The sequence below is a fragment of the Lepidochelys kempii genome, chromosome 10 (genome assembly GCF_965140265.1).
Source record: "Lepidochelys kempii isolate rLepKem1 chromosome 10, rLepKem1.hap2, whole genome shotgun sequence".
NCBI classification, from domain to species: domain Eukaryota; kingdom Metazoa; phylum Chordata; order Testudines; family Cheloniidae; genus Lepidochelys; species Lepidochelys kempii.
In genome coordinates this window covers 49508763-49528973 of record NC_133265.1, presented here as the reverse complement: position 1 = coordinate 49528973, position 20211 = coordinate 49508763, and the positions used below count along the sequence as shown (strand labels likewise).

The 20211-nt window shown below is 43.0% G+C and overlaps 1 protein-coding gene across 18 annotated transcripts in view; it reads right to left on the bottom strand.

Moving 5' to 3' along the window:
- Positions 1 to 20211, bottom strand: part of PEAK1 (pseudopodium enriched atypical kinase 1) — a 239360-nt gene that overhangs the window by 126190 nt on the left and 92959 nt on the right. For 14 of the 18 annotated variants that reach the window (XM_073303488.1, XM_073303487.1, XM_073303494.1 and 11 more), the window contains one exon: positions 5653 to 5831. The exons of 1 other annotated variant lie outside the window; for it this stretch is intronic. The gene's annotated coding sequence lies outside the window, so the exon portion shown is untranslated. Of the gene's footprint in view, positions 1 to 5652; positions 5832 to 11129; positions 11154 to 17119; positions 17367 to 17768; positions 17998 to 20211 lie in introns of those variants that run through there. 3 more of the 18 variants (XM_073303496.1, XM_073303492.1, XM_073303498.1) reach the window with 3 other exon arrangements.

The following is a 20211-nucleotide window of genomic DNA, read 5'->3' as shown; positions in this document are numbered from 1 at the left end:
AACATTTAAGAGACAAACTTATTATGTTTTTGTATTATTGTCCAGCACATATGTTTGATATAAAGTAGTCTTTGAGACAGCTGTAATCATAGTTAATATTTTAGGCATATTTTAGATACATCAAGTGTAACAATGAGAGACAAGGAGTGAAAGCAGGAAGAACAGGATAAAAAAAGATAGGAAGTCAAATGGAAAGGAACAAGAAGGAAAGGAGATAATAAGAGGGAGGACTTATCATAGGAGGTGATGCTCAAATTGGGGAAAGAAGGGAGAGGGAAAGAAAATTACAATGAAACAGGGTGAGGAGGGGAAAACAGGAGGTGAAGAGAGAAAAATACAGTGTGTTCATATTCCTTTCCATAGCTTCCATGTTTTTTGGACTGTGTTATTGAAAGAGTCTTAAAGAGTTATTAGTGAAATAAATGGAAATAGGAACAAAAAATGCACATGTGGCTACTATTATACAGTCTTTTCATTAGATGTAGTTAGTAGAAAGCCATAGTTACTTACAGGATAAGATCAAGCCTTTATCTTCATTTTCCTATTCCAAAGGAGGAAGAAAAATGAGCAAAAAAATGGTTTTTTTTATAAGCCACAAACTTGGGCCTGGTCTACACTATGAGTTTATATTGGATTTAGCAGCGTTAAAACCAAATTAACCCTGCACCCATCCACACAACGAAGCCATTTTTCGACATAAAGGGCTCTTAAACCCGATTTCTGTACTCCTCCCCAACGAGGGGATTAGCGCTGAAATCGACATCACCGTTCAAATTAGGGTTAGTGTGGACGCAATTAGAAGGTATTGGCCTCCGGGAGCTATCCCACAGTGCACCATTGTGACTGCTCTGGACAGCACTCTGAACTCGGATGCTCTGGCCAGGTGTACAGGAAAAGCCCCGGGAACTTTTGAATCTCATTTCCTGTTTGGCCAGGCGAGCTCATTAGCACAGGTGACCATGCAGTCCCAGAATCGAAAAAGAGCTCCAGCATGGACTGAACGGGAGGTACTGGATCTGTTTGCTGTATTGGGAGAGGAATTCGTGCTATCAGAACTACGTTCCAGAAGACGAAATGACAAAACATTTCAAAAAAATCTCAGAGGCCGGAGGGACAGAGGCTACATCAGGGACGCAACACAGTGCTGCATGAAACTTAAGAAGCTCAGACAAGCATACCAAAAAACCAAAGAATCAAACGGACGCTCTGGGACAGAGCCCCAGACATGCCGCTTCTACGCTGAGCTGCATGCAATTCTTGAGGGGGGGAGGTGTGTGTCGTCGCCATTACTACCCTACCCCTGTCCGTGGACTCCGATGATGGGGTACTCTCCACCATGCCTGAGGATTTTGCGGACGGGGAAGATGAGGAGGAGGAGGACGACGAGCTTGAGGAGAGCACACAGCACACCGTTCTCCCCGACAGCCAGGATCTTTTTATCACCCTGACTGAAATACCCTCCCAACCCAACGAAGCCAGAGAAGGGACCTCTGGTGAGTGTACCTTTTAAAATATAATACATGTTATAAAAGCAAGCGTTTTTTAATGATTAAGTAGCCCTGAGGACTTGGGATGCATTCGTGGCCAGTACAGCTACTGGAAAAGTCTGTCAACTTGTCTGGGGATGGAGCGGAAATCCTCCAGGGACATCTACATGAAGCTCTCCTGGAGGTACTCTAAAAGCCTTTGCAGAAGGTTTCTGGGGAGAGCAGCCTTATTCCGTCCTCCATGGTAGGACACTTTACCACGCCATGCTAGTAGCAAGTAATCTGGTATCATTGCATGAAAAAGCTTGGCAGCGTATGGTCCTGGTGTTTGCTGGCATTCAAGCAACATCCGTTCTTTATCTCTCTGAGTTATCCTCAGGAGAGTGATATCATTCATGGTAACCTGGTTGAAATAGGGGAATTTGATTAAGGGGACATTCAGTGGTGCCCATTCCTGCTGGGCCATTTGCCTGTGGCTGAAAAGAAATCCACCCCGCAGTTGGCCATGCGGTGGGGGGCGGGGGCCATTGGAGCTGAGCTGTTCACGTTTGGCTAGCAGGGATCTTCCCTGATACCAGCCAGGCGGAGGGGGAGAGGAAAAGCGATTGGATGAGGGGAGGGGGTTAGTTTGGTTTCTTCTGCTGCACGTTAACAGGAAAACTGCAGAACTAAATGGCCAACTCAACGGGCTTTGCTTGGTATGGGAAAGGAGGGGGCTGCTGTTATAAAGGCTGCAGAAGCTGAAAGACTATGGCTTACCATGGCCGCCTGCAAGCCAAATTCTCTTGCCCAGCTCTGCTTGTGTGATCTCTAACACCAAAGCTGCAGGCACTCAATACAAAATGCAAAATGCGACCTTGTACCAAAATCACATGTGCTATGTAATGTGAATAGTGTTGTTCATCGTGAAAGAATATAGCCATTGTTCTGTAAAATGTATCTTTTTAAATACTTCACTCCCTTTTTTAACTCCAGCAGCTGCAAATGTTTCACGCCTCCCTCCTCCGTCCCAAAGGCTATCTCAGATAAGGCAGCAAAAAAAAACACATGCGCGAGGACATGTTCTCTGAGCTCATGCAGTCGTCCGGCACTGACAGAGTTGTGTGGAGGGACACAACAGCAGAGTACAGGACGGTGGCCGATAAACATGAGGAGAGGTGGCGGCAGGAAGAGGAGGTATGAGGCAATGCTGGGGCTGCTGCGGGATCAAACGGGCATGCTCCGGCGTCTGGTGGAGGTTCATGAACGACAGCAGGATCACAGACTGCCGCTGCAGCCCCTGTTTAACCGCCCTCCCTCCTCCCCAAGTTCCATAGCCTCCTCACCCAGACGCCCAAGAATGCGGGGTGGGAGGCTCCAGGAACCCAACCACTACACTCCAGTGGACAGCCCAAGCAACAGAAGGCTGGCATTCAACAAGTTTGAAAGTGGCCTTTTCCTTCCCTCCTACCACACCCACCCGGGCTATACTGCGAGTTATTTCCCTATTTTTATAATCAATTAATAAAGAATACATGTTTTTTAAATGATAGTGACTTTATTTCCTTTGCAAGCAAGCTGTGATCGAGGGCGGGTGGCTTACAGGGAATTAGAGTCAACCAAGGGGGTGGGTTTTCATCAAGGAGAAACAAACAGAAGTGTCACACATTACCCTGGCCAGTCATGAAACTGGTTTTCAAAGCTTCTCTGATGCGTACCGCTTCTTGCTGTGCTCTTCTAACTGCCTCGGTGTCTGGCTGCACGTATTCAGCGGCCAGGCGATTTGCATCAACCTCCCACCCCACCATAAATGTCTCCCCCTTACTTTCACGGAGATTGTGGAACACACAGCAAGCAGCAATAACAATGGGAATATTGGTTTTGCGGAGGTCTGAGCGAGTCAGTAAATTGCGCCAGTGCATTTAAATGTCCAAATGCACACTCTACCACCATTCTGCACTTGCTCGGCCTATAGTTGAACAGCTCCTGACTACTATCCAGGGTGCCTGTGTACGGCTTCATGAGCCAGGGCATTAAGGGGTAGGCTGGGTCCCCAAGGATAACTATAGGCATTTCAACATCCCCAACAGTTATTTTCTGGTCTGGGAAGTAAATCCCTTCCTGCAGCCATTTAAACAGACCAGCGTTCCTGAAGATGTGAGTGTCATTAACCTTTCCCGGCCATCCCACGTTAATGTTGGTGAAATGTCCCTTGTGATCCACCAGTGCTTGCAGCACCATTGAAAAGTACCCCTTGCGGTTTATGTACTGGCTGCCCTGGTGGTCCGGTCCCAAGATAGGGATATGCATTCCATCTATAGCCCCACCACAGTTAGGGAATCCCACTGCAGCAAAGCCATCCACTATGACCTGCACATTTCCCAGAGTCACTACTTTGATAGCAGCAGCTCAATGATTGTGCTGGCTACTTGCAAAACAGCAACCCCCACAGTAGATTTGCCCACTCTAAATTGATTACCGACGGACCGGTTGCTGTCTGGCGTTGCAAGCTTCCACAGGGTATTGCCACTCGCTTGTGAACTGTGAGGGCTGCTCTCATCTTGGTATTCTTGTGCTTCAGGGCAGGGGAAAGCAAGTCACGAAGTTCCATGAAAGTGCCCTTCTGCATGCGAAAGTTTCGGAGCCACTGGGAATCATCCCAGACCTGCAACACTATGCAGTCCCACCACTCTGTGCTTGTTTCCCGGGCCCAGAATCAGCATTCCATGGCATGAGCCTGCCCCATTACACCATGATCTCCGAATTGCGGGGGAACGCAGTTTTAGAGAAAAGTGTGTTCGTGTCCTCATCACCGTGCTGCCGTCGCCTCCTCACCTGGTTTTTCAGGTACTGGTTCTGCATACACTGCACGATAATGCGTGAGGTATTTACAATGGCCATAACTGCTGTGGTGAGCTGAATGGGCTCCATGCTTGCTGTGCTCTGGCTTCTGCTCCTGCTCGGGCAATCCAGGGAAAAGGGTGCAAAACGATTGTTTGCCTTTGCTCTGGTGGAGGGAGGGGCGACTGCCCACATGGCTAACAGGGTTGGCTTACAGGGGGTGGCTTTGCGAGAAACAGAATGGCCCCCTCAAGGATGAACTCAAAACCTCAAGGATAGAACTCAAAACTGGGTTTAGCAGGCCGTTGATTTCATGGAGGGAGGGAGGAGAAAATGAATACAAAACAAATCTGGTCTATTTCTTGTTTTGATCCATTTCATCTATCTTTATACATCTTGCCGGCAGCAGACCGTGCAGTACGACCGCTAGCCATCGTCATCTCCTGGGTGCTCGGGAGAAGACGGTGCAGTATGACTGCTGGCCATCATCTTCAGCTGGCTGCTGATTAAAAGAGAGTGCACTGCCGGTAGGACTGAATCGCCATGAGACGAAACTTAAAAGGGAAATGACCTGGCTGCGTCACTCCCATGTTTGCCCAGGCGCCCCGACCTCATCGAGGTCAGTTAAAAGAGCACCCTGGACTACGTTGATGATGGCTACCAGTCATACTGCACTGTCTGCTGCCAAAAGGCAATAAACTGCTGCTGTGTAGCAATGCAGTACCGTGTCTGCCAGCACCCAGGAGACATACAGTGATGGCTAACTGAGCGGGCTCCATGCTTGCCGTGGTATGGCGTCTGCACAGGTAACTCAAGAAAAAAGGCGCATAACGATTGTCTGCCCTTGCTTTCATGGAGGGAGGGAGGGAAGGGGGGGCCTGACAAAATGTACCCAGAACCATCTACGACAATGTTTTAGCCCCATCAGGCATTGGGATTTCTACCCAGAATTCAAATGGGTGGCGGAGACTGCGCACAGTGCAACACTCCGGAAGTCGACAGTTGCCTCGATACTGTGGACACACTCCGGTGACTACACGCACTTAGAGCATTTGTGTGGGGACACATAATCGACTGTATAAAAACGCTTTCTACAAAACCGACTTCTATAAATTCAACCTAATTTCGTAGTGTAGACAAGGCCTTAAACAGATATAAAAGCTAAAACTGCAAACTTCATTGGAATACATGCAAGTTGTAAAATTACAGATTTATCCAGAATTTAGCTGTTGTAAGATTACTATATTTCAACCGAACTGGTTTAAGAAGAAAATCCTTTACAATCTGTACAAGTTATCTTAGGGGCTACACCAGAGAAATAAAATGATGGAAGAATTAAGGTTACCATTTAGGTCTGAAGCATTTCATCCATTTCGGTGCCAAAAGTGGCGTTGTGAAACCTTTTGTAGCAGCTGGCACTAAATCCCTTTGCAAATTCAAAGCACTTCCAATTTATCCAAGACAGATTTCCTTCTTCTTTTCACCCCCTTTTCCTTGCAACTACAGATCAGACAGCAATGTTTTCTGCAAAAGAAAGATGAAATGGTAACTCTGCTGTAGCTTAAATAAGTTTCAAATATGATCTGATACATTTTCCCTTCCCCTTGCACCCTCCGTGTCTTTCATATTCTGCAATGAATACTTGAATGGAGACCTCCACTTAATCTTATTCATTTGGAATTGGCTTCTCTTTCCGAGGTGTAAGGCCTGAACAGATTTTTGGATAGGGCTATACAACTCTCCCCATACTACACCCTAGTATCAAATGACAACCAAGAATAAGAATAGCACTTGGGCAGTTGTTGCTTTATGGTTTTCTAATTTGCTTTAGTTTCCTTTCTGAAGGCTGCTTAATCATGCACAGGCCTTCGTTTTATCAGACAAATCAGATCATTGTAATATTTAATTTTTCCATTACCAAAAACACAAAAACAAAAACACAGCCAAAACACTTAATTTTGAAATATTTTTACTAAGTTTGAGTTCTAAATTGTGAACAAATTTTTAAACTTTTTTTGGGGTAATTTATACCACAGAATGAAATTTAGGAAAAACAGTTCTACACAATTGGTATTATCAGGTGTACAGAGATACAGTATTCATTTAAATGTATATTTTTAAAAAACAGACCACAGATTAACCTAGTAAATTAACTAATCTACTTATTAATAGTTCGTTTGAACTACTGTTTGCTTCCAAATGTGTGTCTATGCATTACTATTTCATTTTCACTTGCCTATACACTATATAAAATGCAGTGCCTAATCAGGAAAGCTGGACCGCTCCTTCCCCTGCTACAAACCAGACAAGATTAGAGAAAATATGTTTGTGTTTATGGACTCCCAAGCGTGAAGGTACTTAAAAACAAGTTTCATCAGTCAGACAACTGTTGAACATGGAAGATTCCTGGGGTGGTGTAAAGGGATCATTTTCTCCTCTCAGTTCCTTTCTTGATCTCCCCCCAACTCTTCTAATAGGGGAATGCAGTAATTTCCAATTCTGGGTACACAAACCAGTAATGGTTCTTCAGGTGGTGCAGCTGGAACACTAAGTACTCTCTAATTATGAACTTCTTTTGGGGATCCTAAATGCACTGGTGCTGCCTGTCTTTCATTCACATGCACCTGCTATAAACTCAGAGAGGAAGATGAAGTCCGAACCCCAGTCTTGCAACAAGACAGCTGACAAGTCAAGGAGAAAGGTAGAGTATTGGTTCTGATCTTTAGGTAGGAGGTAATTAGAGACTTTGGCAATGTGGTGTCAGTGTAGCACACAGAGTGGAAGCCAGACTGGAGAGGTTCTAGAATGGAACTGGAGGAGAGGAACTCCAGAAAGTGATTGTAGACAGTGCATTCAGTGAGCTTTTGGATGAAAGAGGGAAGAGATAGTAGTTGGAGTCAAGTGAGGTCAAGGATAAGTGATGGTTTTAAAGAGGAGAAAGACTAAAGCATGCTTATCTTGTGAGGAGAAAAAGCCAAAACAGAATTAAGCAACAAAGGGAGTTTTGGATTTAACATTTGTAGAATCCTACCTTATGTCCAAGGAGAGGAAATAATCAGCAGACAAAATGGAAAGAGGCAGGAGGAATTTACAGAAGCTAATAAATTTATTTAATAAATATAGCATACTTAGCACTTATTTAGCGCTTTTAATTGTCAGACTGTTATACGAACATTAAATATTACTTGTGAAATGTATGCGGAAAATTTTATCACTATTTTACAGATGGAGTTATTGAGGTGACAATATTAAGTGACTTTTCCAAAGCCACAGGAGAACACTATCATTGTCAAAACAGGAACTGATACTTCGGTGCTCTTGACATCTCATCCTGTTCTCAGATGAGAAGGTCACAATGCCTATGTGTGTCAAAGCAGAGGAGATGGAGGCAAAGTTGAAAATAGCAGTCTTGCAAACCCTACATGTTAAAAAACGAAAAGACAAAAACATGAGGCACAGCTCCACCCCAAAAATCATAAGTTTGACTTTAAAATCATGAATTTTTTTAAAAAAAAACCCATAAGTGTGTGTGTGTGTGGGGGGGTGAGATTTGTCTTCTGTCTTTTGACCTTTTACGGTGCTCTCGGCTCACATTTTCAAGCTTTCCCTCCACAACCACAAGGTCTAGAAAATTACTTGGTTTTAAATGAAAGCCAAGGTTCTGTTGAAGTCCTGTTGTAGTTGCACAGCCAATGGGACACTGCTAATGAAAGTAATGGTTGCAGAATTGGATAGTGTGTGGAAGATATGAAATGGGAACTGAAACATGAAAATTGAAGCCCAAAATTGTGATTTCAGTAGGAAAGATTTTGTGCATCAAAAAACTGCTATTTAAAGTTGAGCTGCTGAGTATCAAAATATCAAAGGGAAAGTTACCAAAATTTGTCTGTAGAACACTAACTGTCCCTCTATGACTGGTGATTTCCTATCATTTCTAGTTCCAACTTTTTGCCAGGTCTCATAGTTATCTAACTGCACCTCATAACCCTTCTGGTCTCTCTGGGCACACCCTTTGAACATAAGAATGGCAATACTGGGTCAAACCAATGGTCCATCTAGCCCAGTATTCTGTCTTCCAGCACTTATAGCAATTAAATCACAGCTTTAACAGAACTGTTAAACAATAATAGAATACCAATTTAAGTTTATTATAAATATTTTTGGATGTTTTTCTATATTTTCAAATATATTTATTTCAGTTACAACACAGGAATACAAAGCATATAGTGCTCATTTTATTTTATTTTTTATTACAAATACTTGCACTGTAAAAAAGATAAAAAGAAATAGTATTTTTCAATTCACCTCATACAAGTCCACTCGGTCCTATTTCTTATTCAGCCAATCACTGAGACAAACAAGTTTGTTTACATTTATGGGAGATAATGCTGCCCGGTTCTTATTTACGACACCAGAAAGTGAGACCAGGTGTACGCATGGCACTGTTGTAGCCAGTGTTGCAAGATATTTATGTGCCAGATATGTTAAATATTTGTATGCCCCTTCAAGCTTCAACTTGTAGGCTTTAAAGTTTTACATTGTTTTATTTTTGTGCGCAGTTATGTAAAAAAAAATTTCTACATTTGTAAGTTGTACTTTCACAATAAAGAGTTCACACTACAGTAATTTTATGAGGCAAATTGAAAAATACTAGTTTTTAATCTCTTTTAGAATGCAAATATTTATAATTAAAAATAATATAAAATGAGCACTGTATATTTTGTATTCTGTTTTGTGATTAAAATCAATATATTTAAAAAAATGTAGAAAAACATTCAAAAATATAATACATTTAAGTTGGTATTTTATTATTGTTTAATCATGCAATTAAAACTGCAATTAATTGACAGACCTACTCTTTAACTATACCACCAACTCTGCCAGCTCATTTCTAAAGCTTTCCTTCTTTTCCAGAGGTGTGTCTTGTTGGGAGCATTTGCTGACATCACACATATAACCCTACTCTCTATCATCAACCATACTGCTATTAATTCGTCTCCTCTTCTTTTTCCCCTCATGACACTCTCCGCAACTGCTAGGCTTATGATGATACCTACTTAGGGTTGCCAACTTTCTAATCACACAAAATTGAACACACTTACCCTGCCCCACCCCTTTTCTGAGGCCCGGCCCCCACTTACTCCACCCCCACCCCCAGTCGCTCGCTCTTTCCCACCCTCACTCATTTTCACAGGGCTGGGGCAGGAGTTCGGCTGCAGGCTCCAGGGTGGGGCCAGAAATGAGGGGTTCAGGGCGCAGAAGGGGGCTCTGGGCTAGGGCAGGGAGCTGTGATGTGGGAAGGGGTGCGGACGTGAACTGGGGGTGCGGGCTCTGGGTGGGGCCAGGGTTGAGGGTTTTGAGGTGCAGGAGGGGACTCAGGGCTGGGGCTGAGAGGTTCAGATACAGGACGGGGTGTGGGTTCCAGCTGGGGTGTGGGTTCTGGGGTGGAGGCTCTAGAAGGGAGTTTGGGTGTGGGAGGGGCCTCAGGGCTGGGGCCAACGGGTTCAGGTGTGGGAGGGGGTGTGGGCTCTGGGAGGGAGTTAGGGTGAGGGAGGAAGCTCAGGGTTGGGACAGGAGGTTGGGGTGTGGGAGGAGGTTCATGGTGCAGGCTCCAGCCAAGCAGCGCTTATCTCAGGCGGCTCCTGGAAGCAGCTGATACGTCTGGCTCTTAGGCACAGGGGGCTCTCTGCACTGCTCATGCCCGCAGATGCCATCCTACAGCTCCCATTGGCCATGGCCCCCGACCAATGGGAGCTGTGGAGCCAGTGCTTGGGATGAGGGCAGCACGTGGAGCTCCATGGCTGCCCCTGTGCCTAGGAGCTGGACATACGAGCTGCTTCTGGGAGCCATGTGGAGCCAGGGCAGGCAGGGAGCCTGCCTTAGCCACACTGCTCCACCAACCAGACTTTTAAGCGGCTTTGTTAGCAGTGCTGACTGGCGCTGCCAGGGTCCCTTTTTGACCAGGCATTCTGGTCAAAAACTGGATGCCTGGCAACCCTATACCTAACTCCTTTCATCTTTCCTCCAGACCAAAACATTTTAAATTAATCTCTGAAGCTTTACTTGTGCCTCCACAGGTTACCATTCTCCTGTATGTGGTAATGGAAAAAAAAATAAACTGGTTACATTATGTTGCATTTTTACTGCTCAAAGGAGATGGTGATAGTAAAAACACTTATACACTCTTGATACTTCAGCCTCCACTCCTGATTACCACTAGTGCTTAATTAATGGGTCTTAACTAACCTCTGCTTGGACAAGCACCACAGGAAGCTAGATAAGGAACTTGTCTGAATGCCTCTTTTGAATAACAGTACCTCTAACACAATTTCTGGTGTTGGGTCTTGAACCCACAACCTCTTGGCTCAGAGACAACAGTTTCCAAATTAGTCATATTGGCATTTTTTAATATACTAAATTTAGATTAAGAATGATATTTAAATTAAAGCCGGGAGGAACTGTGTAAACTTTCCACAGAGAGCTCTGCCAATGCAACCCAGTCCTGACTTACACCATCTTCTAAAACTATACTCAGAGATCTCTTTCTTTGAGCAACACTACATATTGTGTCATATTGTATTGGAGCTTTGTAAAGTAGATAAATGTCCATAAATGACTGGGTATATGTAATGAGGGACTCTCACCACCAGAGTGCCCCCCTCATTTCAGGACTTCATCTTGAGAGCCCCATATTGTCAGGCAACTGGGTTCTGCAGTGGTTGAGTTCTAGATGATGTAACCCTCCAGCCAGGTCACACTTAAAGTTCAATCTCTTTCTGGGGTAACAAAAGTCCAGTTTAAACAACCAAACATGCAACCAACCAAGCTTCTGCTCCTCTTAGGCCTGACAGGTTTCCTGCTACCTCCCCTCCCTGAGGACTCCAGCAGTTTCTCCCAGGGCCTGGCTTTTTCTTCTGGGCCTTCTTCTGGGGCAATTAAAATTAATGCGAGTTGTGTATCTAAATCCCCTAGGATATAAAATGGTTTTAAAAAACTTTTTAAAAGGTTCTGGGACATGCATGGAGATTAATGAAAGAAATGATAAATATGAAAGTAGAATTTTCTTCAAAAACCAACAGTGTTCCTATTCAGGTGCAAGTTATGGAAGGGTAAGTAAGTTTTATGGGCTACCACCAGGTGCGTCACAGAGTTGCCTCCTTTCATCTACCCCCAAGACTCTTCAGGTCCAGAATCCTGTAATAATTAAGCTTCATGTAGTAACTTGGGAAGGCAACAGTCTTGTATAGCTATCAGCCCCCAAAGTAATGGGGTATTATCAATTTCAGTGCCAGTGACTGTTTATATTCCAGACAAATAATTGATGCAGAGAGAGTCAAATCACTCCATGGTTGAAGTTAATGTTGAGACTACAGTTCTGATGTCAATTAAGGTAGGCTGTCCAAATAATAGGTGTTTAACTATTGGCAATCTTTTACCTTCTCTTTCTAATACAGGATTACATAAAACAGTCCAATACAATTCAAGATTACACATCTTGTTGCATTTAATAGTTATGTGACAAATTTAGGTGAAAAATAACATGATTTCTCAGGATGGAACATACCATTTTGTGTGTGTGTGTCTGTGTGTGAGCGAGAGCACGCGATTGTTTAACCTAGGGAAGTTACTAGATCGAAGGCCCTGGTTCTCATAGGAGACTTCAATCACCCTGATATCTGCTGGGAGAGCAATACAGCGGTGCACAGAAAAGTCAAGAAGTTTTTGGAAAGGGTGGGGGACAATTCCCTGGTGCAAGTGCTGGAGGAGCCAACCAGAGCAGAGCTCTTCTTGACCTGCTGCTCACAAACCGGGAAGAATTAGTAGGGGAAGCTAAAGTGGATGGGAACCTGGGAGGCAGTGATCATGAGATGGCTGAGTTCAGGATCCTGACACAGGGAAGAAAGGAGAGCAGCAGAATACGGACCCTGGACTTCAGAAAAGCAGACTTTGACTCCCTCAGGGAACTGATGGGCAGGATCCCCTGGGAGAATAACATGAGGGATATAGGAGTCCAGGAGACCTGGCTGTATTTTAAAGAATCCTTATTGAGGTTACAGAGACAAACCATCCCGATGTGTAGAAAGAATAGTAAATATGGCAGGCGACCAGCTTGGCTTAATAGTGAAATCCTTGCTGATCTTGAACACAAAAAAGAAGCTTACAAGAAGTGGAAGATTGGACAAATGACCAGGGAAGAGTATAAAAATATTGCTCGGGGATGCAGGAGTGAAATCAGGAAGGCCAAATCACACCTGGAGTTGCAGCTAGCAAGAGATGTTAAGAGTAACAAGAAGGGTTTCTTCAGGTATGTTAGCAACAAGAAGAAAGTCAAGGAAAGTGTGGGCCCCTTACTGAATAATGGAGGCAACCTAGTGACAGAAGATGTGGAAAAAGCTAATGTACTCAATGCTTTTTTTGCCTCTGTCTTCACGAACAAGGTCAGCTCCCAGACTACTGCACTGGGCAGCACAGCATGGGGAGGAGGTCACCAGCCCTCTGTGGAGAAAGAAGTGGTTCGGGACTATTTAGAAAAGCTGGACGAGCACAAGTCCATGGGACTGGATGCGCTGCACCCGAGAGTGCTAAAGCAGTTGGCGGATGTGATTGCAGAGCCATTGGCCATTATATTTGATAACTCATGGCGATCCGGGGAAGTCCCGGACGACTGGAAAAAGGCTAATGTAGTGCCCATCTTTAAAAAAGGGAAGGAGGAGGATCCTGGGAACTACAGGCCAGTCAGCCTCACCTCAGTCCCTAGAAAAATCATGGAGCAGGTCCTCAAGGAATCAATTCTGAAGCACTTAGAGGAGAGGAAAGTGATCAGGAACAGTCAGCATGGATTCACCAAGGGCAAGTCATGCCTGACTCATCTAATTGCCTTCTATGACGAGATAACTGGCTCTGTGGATGAGGGGAAAGCGGTGGACGTGTTGTTCCTTGACTTTAGCAAAGCTTTTGACATGGTCTCCCACAGTATTCTTGCAGGCAAGTTAAAGAAGTATGGGCTGGATGGACTATAAGGTGGATAGAAATTTGGCTAGATTGTCGGGCTCAAGGGTAGTGATCACTGGCTCCATGTCTAGCTGGCAGCTGGCATCAAGTGGAGTGCCCTAAGGGTCTGTCCTCGGGCTGGTTTTGTTCAATATCTTCATAAATGATCTGGAAGATGGTGTGGATTGCACCCTCAGCAAGTTTGCAGATGACACTAAACTGGGAAGAGAGGTAGATACGCTGGAGGGTAGGGATAGGATACAGAGGGACCTAGACAAATTAGAGGATTGGGCCAAAAGAAATCTGATGAGGTTCAACAAGGACAAGTGCAAAGTCCTGCACTTAGGACGGAAGAATCCAATGCACCGCTACAGACTAGGGACCGAATGGCTCAGCAGCAGTTCTGTAGAAAAGGACCTAGGGGTTACAGTGGACGAGAGGCTGGATATGAATCAACAGTGTGCCCTTGTTGCCAAGGCGGCCAATGGCATTTTGGAATGTATAAGTAGGGGCATTGCCAGCAGATCGAGGGACGTGATCGTTCCCCTCTAATTCGACATTGGTGAGGCCTCATCTGGAGTACTGTGTCCAGTTTTGGGCCCCACACTACAAGAAGGATGTGGAAAAATTGGAAAACGGCCAGCGGAAGGCAACAAAAATGATTAGGGGACTGGAACACATGACTTATGAGGAGAGGCTGAGGGAACTGGGATTGTTTAGTCTGCAGAAGAGAAGAATGAGGGGGGATTTGATAGCTGCTTTCAACTACCTGAAAGGGGGTTCCAAAGATCTAGACTGTTCTCAGTGGTAGCTGATGGCAGAACAAGGAGTAACAGTCTCAAGTTGCAGTGGGGGAGGTTTAGGTTGGATATTAGGAAAAACTTTTTCACTCGGAGGGTGGTGAAACACTGGAATGAGTTACCTAGGGAGGTGGTGGAATTTCCTTCCTTAGATATTTTTAAGGTCAGGCTTGACAAAGCCCTGGCTGGGATGATTTAGTTGGGGATTGGTCCTGCTTTGAGCAGGGGGTTGGACTAGATGACCTCCTGAGGTCCCTTCCAACACTGATAGTCTATGATAGGGCTGTTTTACATTTAGGTATTTATATAATTATTAGGGCTGTTGACTAATTGCAGTTAACTCATGCGATTATTAATTGCAATTAAAAAAATAATTGTTATTAATCGCACTGTTAAACAATAGAATACTAATGGAAATTCATTAAATATTTTTGGATGTTTTCCTACATTTTCAAATATATTTATTTCTATTACAACACAATACAAAGTGTACAGTGCTCACTTTATATTATTTTTATTACAAATGTTTGCACTGTAAAAATAATAAAAGAAATAGTATTTTTCAATTCATCTCATACAAGTACTGTAGTTTACTTTATCGTGAAAGTGTAACTTACAAATGTAGATTTTTTTTTGTTAGATAACTGCACTCAAAAATAAAACAATGTAAAACTTTAGAGCCTACAAGTGCACTCAGTCCTACTTATTGTTCAGCCAATCACTAAGAAAAACAAGTTTGTTTACATTTACAGGAGATACTGCTGCCTGCTTCTTATTTACAATCTCACCTGAAAGTGAGAACAGGTGTTTGCATGGCACTGTTGTAGCTGGCGTCACAAGATGTTTACGTGCCAGATACGCTAAACATGCGTATGCCCCTTCATGCTTCGGCACCATTCCAGAGGCCGATGATGCTCGTTAAAAAAATGCATTAATTAAATTTATGACTGAACTTCTTGGGGGGAGAACTGTACGTCTCCTGCTTTGTTTTACCTGCATTCTGACATATGTTCTATGTTATAGCAGTCTCAGATGATGACCCAGCACATGTTCATTTTAATAACAGAACTTTCACAGCAGATTTGACAAAATGCAAAGAAGATACCAATGTGATATTTCTAAAAATAGCTACAGCACTCGAACCAAGGTTTAAGAATCTGAAGTGCCGTCCAAAATCTGAGAGGGACGAGGTGTGGAGCATGCTTTCTGAAGTCTTAAAAGAGCAACACTCGGATGCAAAAACTACAGAACTCGAACCATCAAAAAAGAAAATCAACCTTCTGCTGGTGGTATCTGACTCAGATGATGAAAATGAATATGCGTCGGTCCACTCTGCTTTGGATCATTATTGAGCAGAACCCATCATCAGCATGGACGCAAGTGCTCTGGAATGGTGGTTGAAGCATCAAGGGACATATGAATCTTTAGCGCATCTGGCACGTAAACATCTTGTGACGCCGGCTACAACAGTGCCATGCAAACACCTGTTCTCACTTTCAGGTGACATTGTAAACAAGAAGCAGGCAGCATTATCTCCTGCAAATTGTAACCAAACTTGTTTATCTGAGCAATTAGCTGAAGTAGGACTGAGTGGACTTATAGGCACTAAAGTTTTACATTGTTTAAGTTTTGAATGTAGTTTGTTTTTGTACATAATTCTACATTTGTATGTTCAGCTTTCATGATGAACAGATTGCACTACAGTACTTGTATTACATGAATTGAAAAATACTATATCTCTTGTTTTTTTTACAATGCAAATATTTGTCATCAAAAATAAATATAAAGTGAGCACTGTACACTTTGTATTCTGTGTTGTAATTGAAATCAATATATTTGAAAATGTAGAAAGCATCACAAATATTTAAATAAATGGTATTCTATTATTGTTTAATCACAATTACTTTTTTTTAGTTGCTTGACAGCCCAAATAAATATTAAATAGGCACTGTTCTCAGATTCAGTGGGTTCTAGACACACTTGCCCACTACCAGCCATCTGCTGGTGTTAAAAGTAAGTGCTAAAGTAAAGGTGTCCCTCAACTAATAAAAATTGGAAAAGAAAAAAACAAAAACAAAAAAATTACACTTATGCAGGATGGTTGTCAAGACTTGTGATTTCATTCACCTTCAGGAAGCTGATACATGGTTGAAAAGATTAGCTGATGGTCTCACTGGTTCATATGTTTAATGTTGACAGACTGGCTAGCTTGCTAGAGGTTACTTGCTCGTAGATGTTGAATCTTAGAAATTGCATGTTGCTTGACTCCTAACTTATCATTCAGTGGCTACCTAAGCTAGGAGGGTGGAGGAAGCACAGGTCTCTTTGTCAGGCATGATGGCACTGCATTGACAGAGACTAGCAGCCATGGAAGCAGTCACTGCAGGCAAGCAAGTTGAATGATTCAGAAGTAAAAGCCAACCTGCAGTGGCTTCCTCTTTCCTTCAATTTTTGAAGATAGTGGTTCCTCCCCTTTGGAGTTTCTTCTCAGGTGTCTTGTAGCAAATCAGAATGGGGCACTCCTTTTCTGAGGTCACTTGCATTGCTCAGTGGGGTTCAATTAGGTCATCTTTACTTAAACTACTAACCTATCCACACCAGTAATTTTGGGCTCTGAAACTCCATGGATACAAAAATATATTCAGTCAGATGGCAGGTCCGTAAGAATTTTGAGATATTTGAGGCCACGGATCAGTTCACAAACATCTCAAGCATCCTATAGAAGTGCCAACTCAATAATTTAAATGGGCAAGACTAGTGTGACAGAAATTGAGCAGATATGTAATAAGATTATGACTACTGTAGGAATTGCATCATATTAATCCTAATACATTAATAAAATCATTTATAAATATAAATCATATTTATATGTAATAATGGTATGAACACTATGTAGCCAGGTCAATGAGGAAACTTATTCCGTATTGGGATTAGCATAATGTTGATTTCGTTGCCCGTAATGTTTGAATTCAATGGGGCTATCACAGGAAGGCAACAGAATGAGAATACCTGGATACATACTTGAAAGACAATGGGAGACAGCTGTCTGTGTCAGAGATCCTGTACTTTGTCTCAACAGGTTGTAAGCATTATTTTGCAGGCCAGAACTAGAGATCAAAAGAAAATTTAGGAGTTAAAAAGCCATTCTGTGAGGTTGAAGGGGAGGTTCACGTCTCAGCTGCTGTCTAGGTGGACAGACTGGCACAAAGAGAGAGGGGTGGAGGTTGTGAAGGAGTTTGAAGGTATTGGGCCTCCCAAGTCTAGGGAATGGCAAGCCTTGGGAAGAACTAAATGGGTGTGGTATGTATTATTGTTTTTAAGTGCTTTTGTTCCAAACAAGTGAAAGCATTTAAGGAAGCTGCTGGGTCACTAATTACCACTGTCATTGCCTCAGAGAGAACAGAACTGCAGGGTCTGAGCCCAAGTCAGACCTGCTAAGGTGATCACAGTTAATACATAATGAACTACTACCCAGCAGCCGGTCCGAGAGTCAGAGAAATGCTTGTTTCATCCCAGGAAAGAGGTGAAGACCTGAGGCTCGAGACCTAGACTTCAGTACCAGGCAAACTAGTTGAAATATAGTAAAGAACAGAATTATCAGACGCATAGATGAACACGATTTCTTGGGGAAGAGTTAACACAGCTTTCGTAAAGGGAAGTCATGCCTTACCAATCTATTTGAATTCTTTGAAGGTGCCAACAAACGTGGACAAGGGTGATCCAGTGGAGATAGTGTACTTGGACTTTGAGAAAGCTTTTGACAAAAGTCCCTCACCAAAGGCTCTTAAGTAAGCAGTCATAGGATAAGAGGGAAGGTCCTCTCATGGATCAGTAACTGGTTAAAAGATAGGAAACAAAGGGTAGGAATAAATGGTCAGTTTTCACAGTGGAGAGAGGTAAATAGTGGGATCCCCCAAGGATCCGTAATGGAACCAGGGCTGTTCAACATATTCATAAATGAACTGGAAAAAGATATAAACAGTGACGTTGCAAAATTCACAGATGATACAAAACTACTCAAGATATTTAAGTCCAAAGCTGACTGTAAAGAGTTACAAATGGATCTCACAGTACTGGATGATTGTGACAAAATGGCAATTGAAATTCAATGTTGATAAATGCAAAATGATACGAACTGGAAAACATAATCCCAACTATACATCCAAAATGAGGGAGCCTAAATTAGCTTTTACCACTCAAGAAAGAGATCTTGGAGTCATCATGGATAAATCTCTGAAAAATATCTGCTCAGCGTGCAGCAGCAGCCAAAAAAGTTAACAGAATGTTAGGAACCACTAGATAATAAAACATAAAATATCATAATCTCATTATATAAATCCATGGTATGGCCACACCTTGAATACTGTGTATAGTTCTGTTCACCCCATCTCAAAAAATATATATATTAGAATTGGAAAAAGTATGGAGAAGGGCAACAAAAATTATGGGTATGGAACAGCTTCCATTACAGGAGAGATTAAAAAGACAGACTGTTCAGCTTGGAAAAAAGATGACTAAGGGTATGTCTTCACTACCTGCCGGATCGGCGGGTAGTGATCGATCTATTGGGGATCAATTTATCATGTCTCATCTAGACGCGATAAATCGATCCCCGAATCGACACCTGTACTCCACCTCGGAAGAAGGAATAAGCAGAGTTGATGGGGAACCGCCGTGGTTGACTTGCCGCCGTGAGGATGTCCAGGTAAGATACTTCGCGAAGCACGTAGTTGAAGTTGCGCATCTTAGTTCGAACCCCCTCCAGCGTAGCCCAGGCCTAAGTGGGGTTATGATAGATGTCTATAAAATCATGAATGGTGTGGAGAAGGTGAATAGCAAGTGTTGTTTATCACTTCACATAAAATACAAACTACGGGTCACCCAATGAAACCAATAGGTAGCATGTTTAAAACAAACATAAGGAAGTACTTCTTCACACAACTCACAGTCAACCTGTGGAACTTGTTGCCCACGGATGCTGTAAAGGCCAAAAGCATAACTGGGTTCAAAAAAGAATTAGATAAGTTCATGGAAGATTGCCAATATAGTCAAGCACACAGTGCCATTCTCTGGGTGTCCCTTTACCTCTGACAGCCAGAAGCTGGAACTGGATGACAGGTGATGGATCACTAGATAAATTCCCATGTTGTCTAATTTAATTGGATTATTTTTCTTAATCTTGCGATTAATTGCAATTTTTTAAATCGTTTGACAGCCCTATTAAAGAATAAGACCTTGTAAGTGGTGATGTAAGCTGCCAAATTGGTAAAGGGAGCCAAGCTAAAGGAGTGGTGGATAAATCTGACTGGTAAAAGTAATGCAGAAGGAGAGAAGTGGGTTGTTGTGTTTCTCTAATGGGTTTTCAGTGGTGAATACATGGTTGGAAGAAAAGAGAATCCCACATGGTGACCGACTCTAGAGGAAAAAGTAAAGCAAAAAAGTCAACTGTATTTTGAGAAGAGAATGTACGAAAATGGTGGGAGCATAGATGCAGCGTGACTTCAATATTTGGGAGGGAAGGGAGCTTACTATTATAAATAATATGTATATGTCTAACTTCTGGATTTACTGATTTTTAGTGGTAATTAAATTAGTAAATTAAATTAGTGAGTGAGTCAGGGGGTGGAGGTGGGGCTCCCTGCCCGAGCAGTGGCAGGCTGGCCCGAGTTGCCTGGCTTTGCTGCTCGCCCTCCCCAGACTGCATACCAGAGGTTTTCAAACGGTGGAGTGTGTGCCCCCAAAGGGCTCAAAAGGTATTGATCTCTACAGAAAAGGTAGAGGCATTGAATAAGAAGAAGAATGGTAAAGCACCTGGTGAAAATAACCGTTGATATGATCAAGGCAGTTGGTTATTTATGAAGCCACCTTACTCCAATAGCTCCATGTGTTGACTGGGATCGAGCAAGGATACCAGATGATGGGGTTGATTGTGCCTTTATAGAAGAGTAAAGATTTGGATAATTTGCATTACCCTATCAAGGCATCACCCCATTAAATCAAACTTTCAAAGTCCTTGAAAGTGTTTTGGAGGCAAGGCAGAGGTGCAAGGTGGAGAAAAGCATAGGAGAACAACAACATGGCTTTAGGAAGCGAAGGTGTAGTATAGACTCAAT